Source organism: Rhipicephalus microplus, chromosome 3 (genome assembly GCF_043290135.1).
Source record: "Rhipicephalus microplus isolate Deutch F79 chromosome 3, USDA_Rmic, whole genome shotgun sequence".
Classification (NCBI taxonomy): domain Eukaryota; kingdom Metazoa; phylum Arthropoda; class Arachnida; order Ixodida; family Ixodidae; genus Rhipicephalus; species Rhipicephalus microplus.
Window position 1 is genome coordinate 59,677,548 of NC_134702.1, and position 14,921 is coordinate 59,692,468.

Sequence of the window (14,921 nt, forward strand, 5' to 3'; positions counted from 1 at the left end):
CTTCTTTGGTTGGAATTGTTGGCAATTTTTCTTCCGAAATTTCATCTTTCTCCTCCTGCTGTTCTCTCTGAGGTAGACTGCTCGCTACAATCATACCTGCAAGCAGAACGGTGCAAATCCCTATGCGGCAGGCACAAGTACATAGTCCTATAAACGAAAAACGCCCTCTGTACCCAGTCTTTCAGGCTATTCCTGATCAATGAGAGGCAACATGCAGTAAATGGTATCATAAAATATGTCCGTGCAACTGAAATGCACTCTGTACTAGTTTCTTTAATTAGAAATACACTAATATTGCATTCACACCAATGGGCCCATCTCGGTGGAATAAAGAATACTTCGTAATCTTCAGTTAGCTAAACTGATATTCATTCAAATGGTATTTAACAGTTTTCGTTAAACTAGAGGTATTGACATCGTTACTTTTTAAAAAAGTCCACCTATATGAATCGCCCTTTAGCGCTCCAGGGCATGAAGTATACCCTTTTTTATTTTGTCCTTACACGACAACCATCACATCATTTGTCCACTTGCATTTACTTTCTTCTCTTACCTCTCTGCACCCTGTTCCTATTTATCGCACCATGTCACCCGTAGTTTCTGGTTATCGCGGCTCGGGCAATGTCCGCTCTTTTATCATCGCAAGAGCAGCAGCGTGAGTGTCGATAGGGTCAATGCCATGGGCAGCCTTTGAGTTCAACCTCGTATGACAAGAAAATAAAAGCAACACCGTGGCAGATGCCACGGCCGTCATCCTGGAGATATGAAAGCCATGAATCACGGTAATTGAGATCAGACGCCTTGTGAAGGCAAGAATTGAGTGCAAGGTCGTCGATGTTGTGCCTGCCGCCTGCACTCTGCACCTCCGAAATAGCCTGCAGTAAAATGAAAGCTGCAGGTTATGTCTAGCCAAACGGAAATCTGCATCAACTCTGAAAGAAATAAAACTTCTAGAAGGATGTTTATCTTTTCCTTTCTCTGCAGGACGCTAGAGGAACCCGTAGCTTCGCGGAAGCTTCAATACATTTCTCTTCCATAAATGTTCCTGGCCTGCTCTCGTTTTGATTGGCTGAGATGAATGGAGTATTTGCCGTACTGCGCAAAACTGTTCAGACTAACTCTTTTTTTGTTGAAATCTTATGTTTCCGAGGTTCTGCATCCGTAGTAATGTTTTCTGCTTTCCCTCTTCAAATTCCGTCTATTTGTATGGATACTTCAGTTCTTACGCCTTTTTTTCTTCGCATGGATGGGCCTTTGCGCCACTCCATTAATCTTCACCGGTTAATAACCCCGACGGAAAAAGCAACTGTTGCACACGAAGGGCTTCAGATTACTATGCATGTACTTAGGAACATTATATTGTCTTCGCGCAATAATATATAAGCTCATTTTCCGGGGAACTTCTTCGAAAAAGGCATGAGAAGAATACTACTATAGCACCTCCAAAGGACACCCAATGCTTTGATTTTGACGACATCATCGTATTGGTTCTGGTGGTACTCACTAACACAAGGTAGAAGTCCAGGAGAAGATTTAAGCTTGAAGAGATGAACCTTTTGTGTACACGGTGTTTTGCTGCAGACGGCGATTGGACACGAGCTCTCGACTCCTTCAAGAACTTAGCCTTGAAAATGCAAGATCGGTCGTTGAAACACCAGCACCAGACACGCCCAATGCTCGAGGACTCCTCTACGCGTTTTTTGTTGCAAACCATACGGCAGTACTGTTATTCTAAAATTCGAATATCTGCGTATGTTCAGCTTGGTGTTGTGTCTGAGGCACTTACATTTAAAAGCTATGTATTTAGAAATATTTTTGCAACTAGTACGGGAGGCGCCTCCCGATAGTCTGCCAGATGCGTGACATCTCTTATTACGCTCACTAAAACTACATTTCTAACCTATTCAAGGGTCAGCGGATACTGAAAAATAAGAGTAAGCTGCACTGCGACCCGCAACAAGTTTACAGAATGGAAAAGCAGAGGTGCTGTATTCTTGCTTAATTTCAAGGTGAATATTGGACTGATGTATGCTCATGTTGGAGTTCAACCTAAGGTAAGAGCAAAACAATGAGTGAGTGCTCAAGAAAAGGAGCCGTGGATACACTGTAAGCTCGAAAAAATACCGCAAATCACCACAAAAAACTAAAGAAACAGATGGAAAACCGCGTGATTCTTGATGCCACGAGAGTACTCCACACCGCGACGTAACAATATTTATACACACAACCAATTCGTTGATGCGTGAACTTCCCTTTTATGAAACGATAGGAATATTTGTTCTTGAAACCACATCGAAAAGATTCTAACGAGCCTTACTTCTTTATAAAATTTAGCTTTGACGCCTCTGAAGATGCTCACCGTGTGTCAATCAAGAAGGATTAAAAAATTGCTGGAGTGAAAGCTCCCACAGTACCTTGCCAGCAGAAGTGAAGCCAGCTTCTGCCACTGCCAAGATGGCGGAAACATGCTCTTTTCTGTTACTGCCCATTTAAAGATCAAGTGGCTTCGATATGTTAATGTAAATGCTACGTTAGTTATATATCAAAAGATAGTTGTTCCCATCGAAACAACACACAGAGACGAGCATGGCTGACTGAATATCCAAAGAACTTTGCCCTCTAGTAGAGGCTGACTTGGGAAGGGCGGAGGACAAGAACAACAAGAAAGTAGGCAGGGAGGTTAACCAGGCACATGCTGGGTTCGCTACCCTACGCTGGGGGAATAGGAAGGGGTATAAAGATGAGAGAGACAGAGAGGAAAGAGAAGAGAAAGAGAGAAAGAAAAAGGATTGTCAGTCAATGGGCTGACGCATATGCAGCGGTGGCACTACACAAAAGTTAAAGGTGTTCACATAGGCCTGTAGTCCTGAAAAAGCACAAGACGGCTTTGACTACCTTTTGAGCCGACGAAAGACGAGGACGATGTTCCAGTAGCATCTGCTTAGAGAGTGGCCGACCGTCCAATTGTCGCAATGCATTCTAAAGCTTCTGTCTTTCAGAGACGAATCGAGGGCAACGGCATTGCAGATGGTCGATGTCTTCTTCGGTGCCGCAGACGTTGCATTCTGCCTTTTCGGTCAATCAAATCAGGATTGTATATGCTTTTGTGAAGGCAACCTCCAACCAAAGGCGACAGAAAAGTGAAGCTTCACGTCGACGAAGTCCGGATGGAGGTCGAAGTTCCAGTCGAGGGTTTATTTAGTAGAGTCTCGTATGTCCTATGCTTGGGGTGTTCCCCTCCAGCAGACACAGACTGCGTGCTAGGTGGCGAAGTTGCTTTGCAGCGTCTGTCCTTGACAAAGAAATTGGAATCTTCTTGGTGGCATGTGCGAACCATGTTGTCTGTGGAATCATTACCACTGATCTCTCAATGACTAGGTAGCCACTGAAAATTGACCTCGTGGCCTGTTTCTGTGATGTGGTGAAGAAGCGTGACAACGTCGTGTGTTAACTGTTCGTGGCAACCTCGTCGAAGGACTGACTGCATGCTCTGTAAGGCTGGTTTTGAGTCGGAAAGCACAGCCCATGTACTCGGTCTCTGGGATTTGATGTACTCTAGGGTGCTACGCAAAGCCGCAAGTTCTGCCGCGGTAGACGTAGTGACATATGACAGCTTGATTTGCAGAATGATTCCACTAGCTGGAATCACCACAGCACCGCCAGAACCAGACGCTGTAGTTGAAGCATCGGTGTATATGTGCACGTGGTTATCGTACATTTTGTGCAGGAGGTGCAAGTTCAATTGTTTTAGGGCTGACGAAGACATATTTGATTTTTTTCTGTATTCCTGGTATTGAAACTACAAAAGTTTTTCATCCATTCATCCTGGTATTGAAAAACGTACTTGCGGAAGTGTCAGGCACCACGGAGGATACACCAATTTCTCCGCAGGCGTAAAACCTGACGTAAACTATGCACGATGTGCACAGACAATTGCACTAAATTTCGTGCGGTGCCTCTTAGCAGCGAAGGCTGCCAAGTGGTGGGAAGGATGCCTAGCATGTTGCCTTAAGTACGTACGCATCGTTTCAATGGTGATGTGCGTCATGATCGAGTAGCCCTGTGCATTAGCAATGGTTTCAGCTGTCGATGCACAGCGGAGTAAACCAAGGCATATACTGAGAGCCTGGGCTTGAATATTTTGGATTGTGCGCAGGTTCATTTTGCACGTGTTAGATATAACATGTAGGCTGTACCGCAGGAATTCAATAAATAATACTTTGTACAGCTGTAACATAGTCTCGACAGACACTCCCCGACTTTTTCCGGCAAGAAACCTGAACAAGTGACAAATGGCGGTCAGCCGCTTTTTAGCGTGATTTACGTGTGGTGTTCAAGACAGGTTTCTGTTGATTATGGCTCCGAAGAACCTGTGACTCCGGCTGCATGACACCAACTGCCAGTTAATTGATATACCGTAAGCGGACACTGGCTTTCTGGTGAAAGCCATGACTGCACATTTTGCACTTACGATTACAAGCCCTTGTTTACGTAGGTGGCGCGATGTCACTGACGCTGCCTTCTGAAGTCGAGCGCGAAGTTAAAGTCGAGTCACACCTGCGGTCCACACACAGATGTCATCAGCATAAATGGAAAGTGCCACGCTGCTTGGTTGCTTGCCAACTAGATCGATGAGTGTTAGGTTGAACAAGGTGAGGCTTAGCACTCCACCTTGCAGGACTCGGCCACAGTAGTACTCGCGTGTCAGGCCATTCTCTGTCTGCACGTGAAATAACCTTTTCTGTGGGTAGCTCTGAGCTCACATATATATCTTGCCACCGAGTACTACTCCTTCTAATGCGCTGAGAATGGCTTCGTGGGGGACACTGTCGTATACGCTCCTTTCACGTCAAGAAACAGAGCAGCAGATAACTTTTTGCAGGTCTTCTCGTGCTCTACATAGAGGAAATGCCCAGAGGTGACTTGCCGGCTTTGAGAGGTGGAATCAGGCGACTTGACTTCCATTTCTGTGGAACCATGTCAGTTTACCGGGAGTTGTTGTATAGCAGCAAGTGTGCCTTCCGAGCTTGGTCTCCTAGGTGACACAGAGCACGCTAGGGGATGCCGACAGGTCCTGGCTCTGAAGAGCGTGTACACAAAGCAAGCGCAGCCTTTACTTCTTCCATTGAAAACGAACACTCCCTTCGGCGATCACGTGAGGATACAGAACAGTCGGGCGACTTCGTCCCAGTTGACGTTGCACCGCAGGCAACCCTTCGACAGAAAGATTCTGTGACGTCAATCTGCTCGCAGCGTAAATGAAGTGCCAGAGATTTAAATGGGTAGCGCTGAGTAATCGTTGTACGAAGATCCCAGACAGTTCTCCATATTAGTGACAGAGGCTTTCTGTGATCGAAAGAATCTCAAAATGATAACCATTGTCACTTATCTAACTTGTTCATGTGACGCTGTATTTTTCTTCTGTGTGGGTCTGGCCACTCTCAGATCATCAAATGACCTCGTGTGTCTATAACGTCGTTCTGCACGAAGACGAACCACTCGGAGTTTCTCAAGTTGAATGTCCATATCACTGCGAAATCAGCTCACGGGAAGAGAACGCGTCGTGGACTGTAGGGCACTCTTCATTGCGTCCTCTAGGTTGAAGGGTGAGCCGTCAACATAGTCTTCCATGATTAACTTGTATTTTTGCGAATTGGTGCACGGGATGGCTCTGGAGGACTTGGAAAGCCGTCAATTTTCACCTTTGTTGGGATGTGGTCACTACCCCTTTTTCTAAATCCGAAAATCAATGCACTCTTCCAGTGAACGAACACGAGACGAAAGGGAGGTCCACACAACTACTATAGGCCGATCCATGCAGATTGATTGATTGATTGATTGATTGAATGTTTATCATCATTTGTCACATGAGGTTTACAAACACTGATTGGACCCATAGCCTGAGGCTAGTGTAGGGTCCAATTAGAAAAGTAATGGACCGAAGCGGGAAATATCAATTACACATAATACATACAGACACTGTAAATATACACATATTCAGAGTAGAGAAGTCTTTCTCTTCTTAAACAATCTGGTCACACCAAACAAAACTGCATGTGCGCCTACAAAAAGTTATGGCAGATAACTTCGTGGACACACCCAAAAACATCAGTTAAAATACATAAAGAACATCAAACTGTCACAAGTTTTAGTTAGAAGGAAAAAATGCTAGGTTCACAAGATTCACCAGCGTATATTTATACAAATGTAAGTGCTTACCACCAAAGAGAAAAAAAAAGCATTTACAGCTTGCTCAAGAATTCATTTTTGTTTTACCGCAGCATTGTGTGATGTCTTCAATTCAGTGGGCAAACTATTCCAGATCTTTATCTCTGTGAATTGCATTAATCTGTCACCATAAACGTTATGGTGTGAGATTAATGATGAGATAAGTAGGGCGGCCGCCAATCACGAGCATAAGTTCACATTTAGAAGCGAAATACAGTATCTGTCTGCCTCTAGTGTTGACCCTGGAGCTTCCTTAGAAGTAGTGGTGGGCATTAAAGTCGCCAGTTATCACCCATGGCTGGAGAGTTGAATTCGAAATTCCGCGCAAATGCTCGTGGTCTGGACGACTTCAGGGATGTAAGTAGGTCCCGATGATTGCGAATGTGGTCGTCTTGTTTTTCACTGTTAGACAAGAGTACTGGTTTTCTTCGTCAGGGGGTACAGGGTGATCAATATAAGTTAAGTCGTGCCGTATGAACACAACAAGCTTGCTGCGCTCTCCACGGGTAGAAGACATAAAGCACTTATATCCAGAGAGTCTGATGTGAGCTGACAGGTTTGGTTCACAAATCACAATTATGGAGAACTTGTTCGTGAATACAAATTGCCAGCAGTCGGACATACGCGCCCCAAGCCCTCTGGCATTCCACTGAAGGACAGATGCATTCTTGACCTCCTCTCGGAAGAATAACATGTCTCGGGCCATATTTTTAGCTTAGAGCTGCAAGCATCGGACTCAAAGTATGCAGCACCTGCAGTGCGCTCTGAACTGACGGGGTGTTCATGTTGCTGAGGAGCATGCGCATTGCGCACATAAAGGTCTGCAACAAGTTAATGACCAGGTGATCCTCAGTTGTATTTGCATCAGGGGTTTGTGATGGCATCGAGGTTGGCGGGACTCGATGCACCTCTGAATCTGGCTGTGTCCATGGAAGAGAAAGCCACTCTTCAAGAGGTAGGAGTGTTGACCCTGCTTTTGTTTTCGGTAGATCCGTCTTCTCGTAGCTTGATGTTGGGTGGCCAGTTGTTTTTGTGGGGGATGGCGAGTCTGTATCGGCAAATGTGACGTTTCGTGATGATCTTCTGTGGTGATGCCGACATTGCCTTATAGTAGCAGGAGCTTCTCTGTGCTTTGAATAGTCGCACACCATGCGTTTCAGCACCGCATGCTCATTTCGCACTCGCGGGGAAGCTGTAGACGACGCTTTATGAGCGCCATGGCAGTCGGAGCAATTGAACGCCGTTGACGGCAGGTATCTTCTGAATGAGGTTCGGCACACCACCGGCACACAACATAGCTGGTACATACTCCTTTTACATGTCCCATCTTGAAACATCTGTAGCATTGCAGGGGCTTCTGTGTGTATGGACGGACCTAGTGGCGAACGTGGCCAACTTTGACGGGTGGTGGAAGACTATCTCCATCAAAAACAATCTTCAGGCAACGTGACTGACCTAGCCTTGCGATGTGCTTGATGAGGATGTCATCTGTAGTTGGCTTTATCAAGACGAGAAAATCGTCAGTCTGAATGGAAATGTCCATGTAATAAATGACGCCAACACTGCCCTTACAGTCAGTGGGGATCAGTGATTTAACTGTGACTCTGTCGATTTCTGTGATGATCTGTAGGCTTTGCAGCACACTACGGTGTAGAACATGAACTGCCAGAACATTCTTCCGCGAGTTGCTCCTCACGTCTTTAATCTCATTTGGAGAAAGTATTTCGAGATGTGCAGCGGAAACTTGCCTTTTAAGCCGCCTACAGGTTGGCTGAAGGGTCCACAGCCATGGAGAGTTTAGTGTGCGACCAACGCTGCGGGGTAGCCTGCACAGTGGATAAACTTGCCGTCGACTAAGACGCACTTGGAGCACTATGTGACCCGAAAAACTTTCCACATTAAACTAGATGGGCATGCGCGGGATATGCTCCGTTTCTACTCGCTGAACGGTGATATTTTATCATGCCCCTTGTGAGAAGCCGCCGCAGCAGCCATTTTGCCATAGGCACGGCTTCACTCTTAAGCAATTATTTCCACTTCAGCAATTTATTTTAATACCCTTGGTGCCAATGCCGATGAATGAGCCGTTGCGGCACTGCCAGCGTAAACACACCATCTGACTAACAACGGCCGCTAGTGGGAAGCTTAGGCGACAGCTCAACAACATCTCCGCACCTTTCACAAGCCCTGTCCTTATAAACTCGGATGCATGCTGTTGTGAAATAATGACAAATACGTTGCTGATTTTCACATTTACTGTTTAAGGGCCAAATATAATTAGTTATGGTGCTACTTGCACGCTTGGCAACTATCCTCTGAAGATGCCTCGCCACGGTGGTCTAGTGGCTAAGGTACTTGGCTGCTGACTCGCAGGTCGCGGGATCGAATCTCGGCTGTTGTTGCTGAATTTTCGATGCATGCGAAAATGCTGTAGGCCCGTGTGCTTCGATTTGGGAGCAGGTTGAACAACCCCAGATGTTCGAAACTCCCGGCGCCCTCGTCTACGGCACCTCTCATAATCATAATGGTGGTTTTGGGACGTTGAACCCCCCCCCCCCACCCCCATATCTATCAATCAATCCTCTGAAGTTAATTTGCAATCTCCAAAGGCTGCCTCTTCGTTTCATATGCGGAACACTTAAAGGAGCCAGGCTGTCGTATGCTGTCGTCGTCGCTTGTCTTAACGCCGGCGAAACCAGATATCGTGTAACCAGCTGCAGTGTGTTGCGCCCGAGGAAGAAGTTTCGTTTCTTTTGTTCTTCGAACACCTTGATCACAAGAGAGTTTAGACGTTATACTAAGGCTAGGAAAACATGACAGCGCAAACTTCGTTTAACTATCGAAAAAAAAGCAAGCGAAAATAGAAAGAGAGACAAAAAAGGAAGCAAGGAAATGAGAAATAAAAAAGTTAGCACTATTGAGAAAAACACAGAACATGAAAAAAAGAACTACAAATTAGAAGAGATGGAAAGAAAGACAAAGTACAAGAGAAACATAGAAAGCTCCCGACCTCTGCTCTTCGTCTAAGCACCATAGGCTGAAGCTGCTGTATTGTTTTTCTTTTTTGCGTTTTTCCACTGTGTGTTTTCACTTCATTGCGATTAACTTAGAGATAGTGTAAACATGGATGACTCTGGAGCACCAATGCCAATCGATTGCTCAAGGCATGAAAATTACCTCCTACACAGTTTTTATTTATTTGTTCATATGAGTGAGTATCGATTTGAATATTATTACGAGCGATAGCAGGCGACACTCGCTGCGTCTTTGAGGCTTCCGCAGAAAAAAAATGACAGCATATCCACGGGGTGAATGATGGATAGTGGGGTGAAGCATTCGTCCGTCCATTCGTTTCTTCTTCCGTCCGTCGATGGGTCCGTCTGTGTGACCGTCCATGCGTCCATCTGCCCGTCTGTGCGTGCGTTTGTTCGTGCGTACGCACGTCCATTAATGCGTTCGTCCCTGCGTTCGTCCATGCATCCACTCCTGCGTCCGTCCATGCGTCCATCCGTCCATGCAGTCATCCATGCGCCCGTACATGTATCTATCTCTCTGTGTGTCCGTTCGTTCATCTAGTCAACACTCTAAGTACCACCATCTCGCATCTTTTCATCATACATTCCGCACATAGAAGCACCGCCATCCAGGGGTCATTCCAAGGACTAAACGAGGACTAAACGAGAGGTGGCACACGCACACTTTCTAACGGCTTGCCCTTCCTGTCTACTTCCCACCTTTAACCACCTCGAGTTCATGGTATATACTAGTTCACTGTATTCATGGCACTGCGGCCCAATGCTCGCTAAACCTTTCTAAAACTAAGGAGGTTACGCCCAGCGAGTATAATGTAGCAACCCTTTCTTGTCAGATAGTGCTCAGTGTACATGTCAATGGCTGCTAATGGGGAATGACAGACAGGAGAATTCGGCTTTTAGTTAGCGCGCATGCTGTGAATTTTTTATTGTTCAACAACGCACAGGAGAAGTCTCCTACCGGCACCACCTTGCAGGTCAAAGCGTAAGACATGTTACGTACTACGACGCGGAACGAACGAGTGCCGCTTTAAGGAACGCTCGCGTATGCTCGTGCAGTTTTTACGAATAACGAAAAGGTCAGGCAGTCCGTTGCTGTTCTCCGTTGTGTTTGCATCGCCGCTGATGACACCGCGCCTGGAAACCAGATATAACCTTGAAAAGGTGTTCGAGCCATCTGCCTCAATGAAGCTGGCGGTTTATGAATGACAAAGAAAGACATTGATTCAGAAACTGAACGTTAACGGTTATACGGAAAGCTGCACACTGGTGGACGCCCGGTAAGCACGCATTACACACACTCCGCGACGGGGCGCATACAACACACATGCGTGCTGTGCCGACTGTGCGTAAAATTTGACCTTAACGTACGCATCTTTTGACCTCCTTAACTTATTTACCCCTCACACCCTGCCTCTTTGAAGTGAACTCGCGTGATGGTTGCAACACTCTTGCCTTCGCGCATGTTGAACCTTTGGTATGGTTGCTGGCCCCACCGCGGTGGTCTCGTGGCTAAGGTACTCGGCTGCTGACCCGCAGGTTGCGGGTTCGATTCCCGACTGCGGCGGCTGCATTTCCGATGGAGGCGGAAATGTTGTAGGCCCGTGTACTCAGATTTGGGTGCACGTTAAAGAACCCCAGGTGGTCAAATTTTCCGAAGCCCTCCACTACGGCGTCTCTCATAATCAAATGGTGGTTTTGGGACACAAACCCCACAAATCAATCAATGGTATGGTTGCTGAAAAATTTACAAAATCTCAGCGTTTAAAGACCTTACTGAGTGGAACAAAAGTTTAAAACGAAAAAAAAAGCATCAATAGCAGCATGGGGTTGCTTGCACTTCTGTGTAGCATTAGGAATTCTATTTTGCAGTCTTCGCTCTGCAATATTGACATGATGGATTTATTTTACTTTTATTGAAACCAGTGGTTGGAGTATATTATGAATAAAAAAGAAAAAAAGTGATATTACAAACGCTGCAAAATACCTTGCGATTAGATTCTACTGGGTAGGCGGAGTTGAGGAAGTTCACGCCTCTGATTGTACATGCGCCTTAGGGTGCTTGTGCGTGTGTGCGCATGTGCGTGCGCGCTTCGATACGGGCTTGGTATTCTCATGCTCTTCAACCAAAGAGCTGTCTACGACACAAATACATATAAGCTTTGTACTCCAGAGACGTCACGAAACAATTCTCTGTCACCCGTTTATCTCGTTCCTACCACCTTCACTTTCATAATAAGTGGATAGTTACTAAGCTTTATTAAATACCTGAAGAAGTCATCTCCATTTTTCAGTGCGGAGGACCCCTGAAAGCAAGATAAACAATGAAATCAAGCCACACACTAAAATACCAATGGGCAAACAACCGTGCACGCGCTACGGTTCACTAATATTGCGGGATACCCTCAACCTGTACCTCACGTTATAACCACCAGAGATCCCTCGTCTGATGTCGACGTCCACTCAACGAAGTTCGACGAACTACTTTCGCGCGTGCTTCGTCACGTTCCCCTTACACTGTCCGCCGCCGGCGCTGCGGACACTTCCGACAGTGGGGCGCCCTATGCTATATTGTATCGTTTTGTCGGTGTGTGTGCCCACCTCTCGAACATGCCTGCGTGCCACTTCCCTCAACCTATACAACTTCTTCCAAGATGCATGCCCAAGAAGGAGACACTGACCCCCCGGTCGCGTATGGTTTCTCCGCGTTGTCCCCTGCACGGCCTAATGTTTTCTTTAATTGAGTACTACGTGTATCACACTGTTGCGCCAAGCGTAGCCTCCTTTCTCATCACCGAGTGACGGTCTATTAGCATACGGGTGCCAGGACTGCGCAAAGTGGTTCTCGGCTTTTTTAGTATATAGCAGATCCAAAACTTTTGGCATTAGGATATCTACTCTCATACGATGAGGATCTTCTAGAAATACAATGACGAGAAAGCTTAGGCAAGAACCTCAGGATTCTCTTACACTGTCATACGCCCAGTTCTCATCGTCTGTCGGGTCTATGCGTCTAATGCTGTATACTCATAGACGACCGACTTTTAGCCGAAGTATATATAAAGTGTTTGGACTGAGCTGTGACTTGTTTGTTGTGCCGCAGGGCTTTTTTTTCTTTATTACAGCTGTGGCATGTCAAAGCCTACTAGATATTGTACGCTAACCCAGTCATTCACGGCCACTGAACGCGTCCCCAACATCACGTGCGTGTATTGAATTCTCGTGATGACTTGATGTAGGCGCACTTACGAATACGTGGTACCGCCCAACACTGTTCAGAATCCCGATTTTTCTGGAGCCTTGTGCATACTTCAATCAAGCAAGAACGTCATTTTCATTACTACGCAGGCATGTCTACGCTGTCTCGAGTCTATTATGCAAACATTCCGTGATCCTCGTCATTCATTTTAAACCAAAATGAAATTTCGATCCGTTCCTTAGAGCGGGGAATGGTGCATTTGTATAACGAGTGGAGCACCGCCTTGTTAAGGTAAAGTATGTACTTTATACCGATATTTCAAATACTACAAAACAAGAAAATGATCTGTACCAAGTATCTTGAGTGCACAGGCTTGTAATCTTACAAACAAAATCTTCGCTTCTTTTCTTTAGAGCTTGAAGGTGCTGAGAAATTATATAATATTCACCGGTCACTTACATGTTCGAATGGAATAGAAATACTTTATTTTTGTCCCGTAGGACGCAGTAAGCGCGTAGAGGGTGCATCCCGCCTCAAGATATACAGGAAATACTTGGCAGCTGCTTTGGGGGTATGCTCAATGGTGCATTGCTGGTCGGCGAGAAGTTAGTTTTTGAGGGCTCTCTCACACTAAGTGTTTTTTAGAGTAATGTGTGAAACAAGAAAGCCAGAGCTTTGCCGCAAAGGCGAAGCAATGAACGTGATAGCAACAAGTTGGAAGGTCACGCGCAGAATGGCAAGCAGATCAAAACGTACCCCACGTTTCTCACGCACACAGGACGCAGGAAACGTACTCACAGGTACAGATTAACGCGAATAAGCGTCTCAGTTGTTACTTCACTGTGTCTAAAAAGCGCGCTCTTTTCGCAAACGGAGCCTGTGCAACTTTTGCAGGCCCCATTGTTCGCCCGGTAACTTCAGCAAAATCGTTCCAACGAAACTCAAAGGCTAGTCAAGACGTCCGATTCTCCCCACTGCAAGATTAGGGCACGTGATCAAGCGTACGCCCCCTTATTCTCTACGCGGGCAGTACGCGTGAGAGATGAGAGCCGCCGCGCGATCACTGCGCCATCTTTCTGATAATTCTGAAAACACGATTGTTCCTCCTCCGAGATGCCCGCCAACAGCGGAAAGTGATAGATATGAATAGCTTGCCGTTTGAACATTGAAGGAGGTACCTCTTAGTAGCTCAGGATTCTGCTTCTGGTCATCGACGCATGCGGATACAGGATGGCACGCTCGTCGAGAGCTGTGAAAGTGGCCGACACTAGCAGCGGTTTCTCGTGCACGTCACTTCCCAAGGACTACGATTTAATTCTACCACCATTTCCCTCAAGAGAAGAACTCAAACGTGCGTTGGTTCTGCACTGCGACATTTCAGCGCGTCCGTACGGAATTAATGACTTCCGAAAGCCGCTCAAGGAACTGACATCATTCAAGAGATGAATGGCATAGGAGCGTATCCTACGTCGCACGTCTGGGTTCTTAACACAAAGACAGAAGTTCCTCTCAAGTTGCATAGAGTAGCCTTTGACGTCAACGCAGAGATTTTACGGGGTGCTTTGCGGGAGTACGGTAAAGTTAAAAAAGTCATCAGCGACAAGTGGAGAGCCGAAGACTTCGAAGGAGTTGAGTCAACCTAACGATTCGTTCGGCTATTACTCAAGGAAGGCGTTACTAGTGATCGCATACCCCACCAGATGCGTTTTTGGAGCGGCGCGGCACTAGTGGCCGTGCCAGGAAGAGCGCCGCTGTGCCTGCGTTGCCGGAACACTGGAAACATTCGTCGCAACCGCAGGGTGCCCAGGCGCCATGGTTGTCGCGCTTTTGGGCATTAGCAGGTGGAATGTACTTGTTCCTGCGCGAGTGCAGCAAGTCGAACAACAAATGCCGACCACACTGAATTGCTGAGGGATGAAGAGGAAGCAAGAGGGCTGCGGTGTCGGAGACAGCGGTGGAGGCGTCTCATGCAGTTGCGACCAGCGAGAGAGGGATAGAGACACCTAAGCAAAGAATATTAAAAATGGCAGATCCCACGTACAGTATACGAAACAATTATATGCGAAACACGAATGAGGAAAGTTGATATTTTACTCTAAAATTGGCACAGCGTTACAAGGCGGAAGGATAGGCAGCACTAGAATAATTGCGCGCACTGGCCCACTAACAGGTTTGTCAGGTAGTATTTTTTTTGTACTTCGCGGGCATTCCTAATTATCAGAAAAACACTAATACCTAACAGATATAACCTTCAAAACTGTTTAATCGGACGTTCTGTAAACCAATATACTAATTTCTCATTGAAATTTTATCAATGTTCTTTTCTTGAAAAGCTAGGTAAATAAACCTATCTAAATATACAATATTTGACAATACAAAAATTGCCTGACTAACTTCATGCAATGGTGAGCAACATGCATTTGGTTGCGTTGTGCTTACGTTATCCGGAATATCTTTAAACT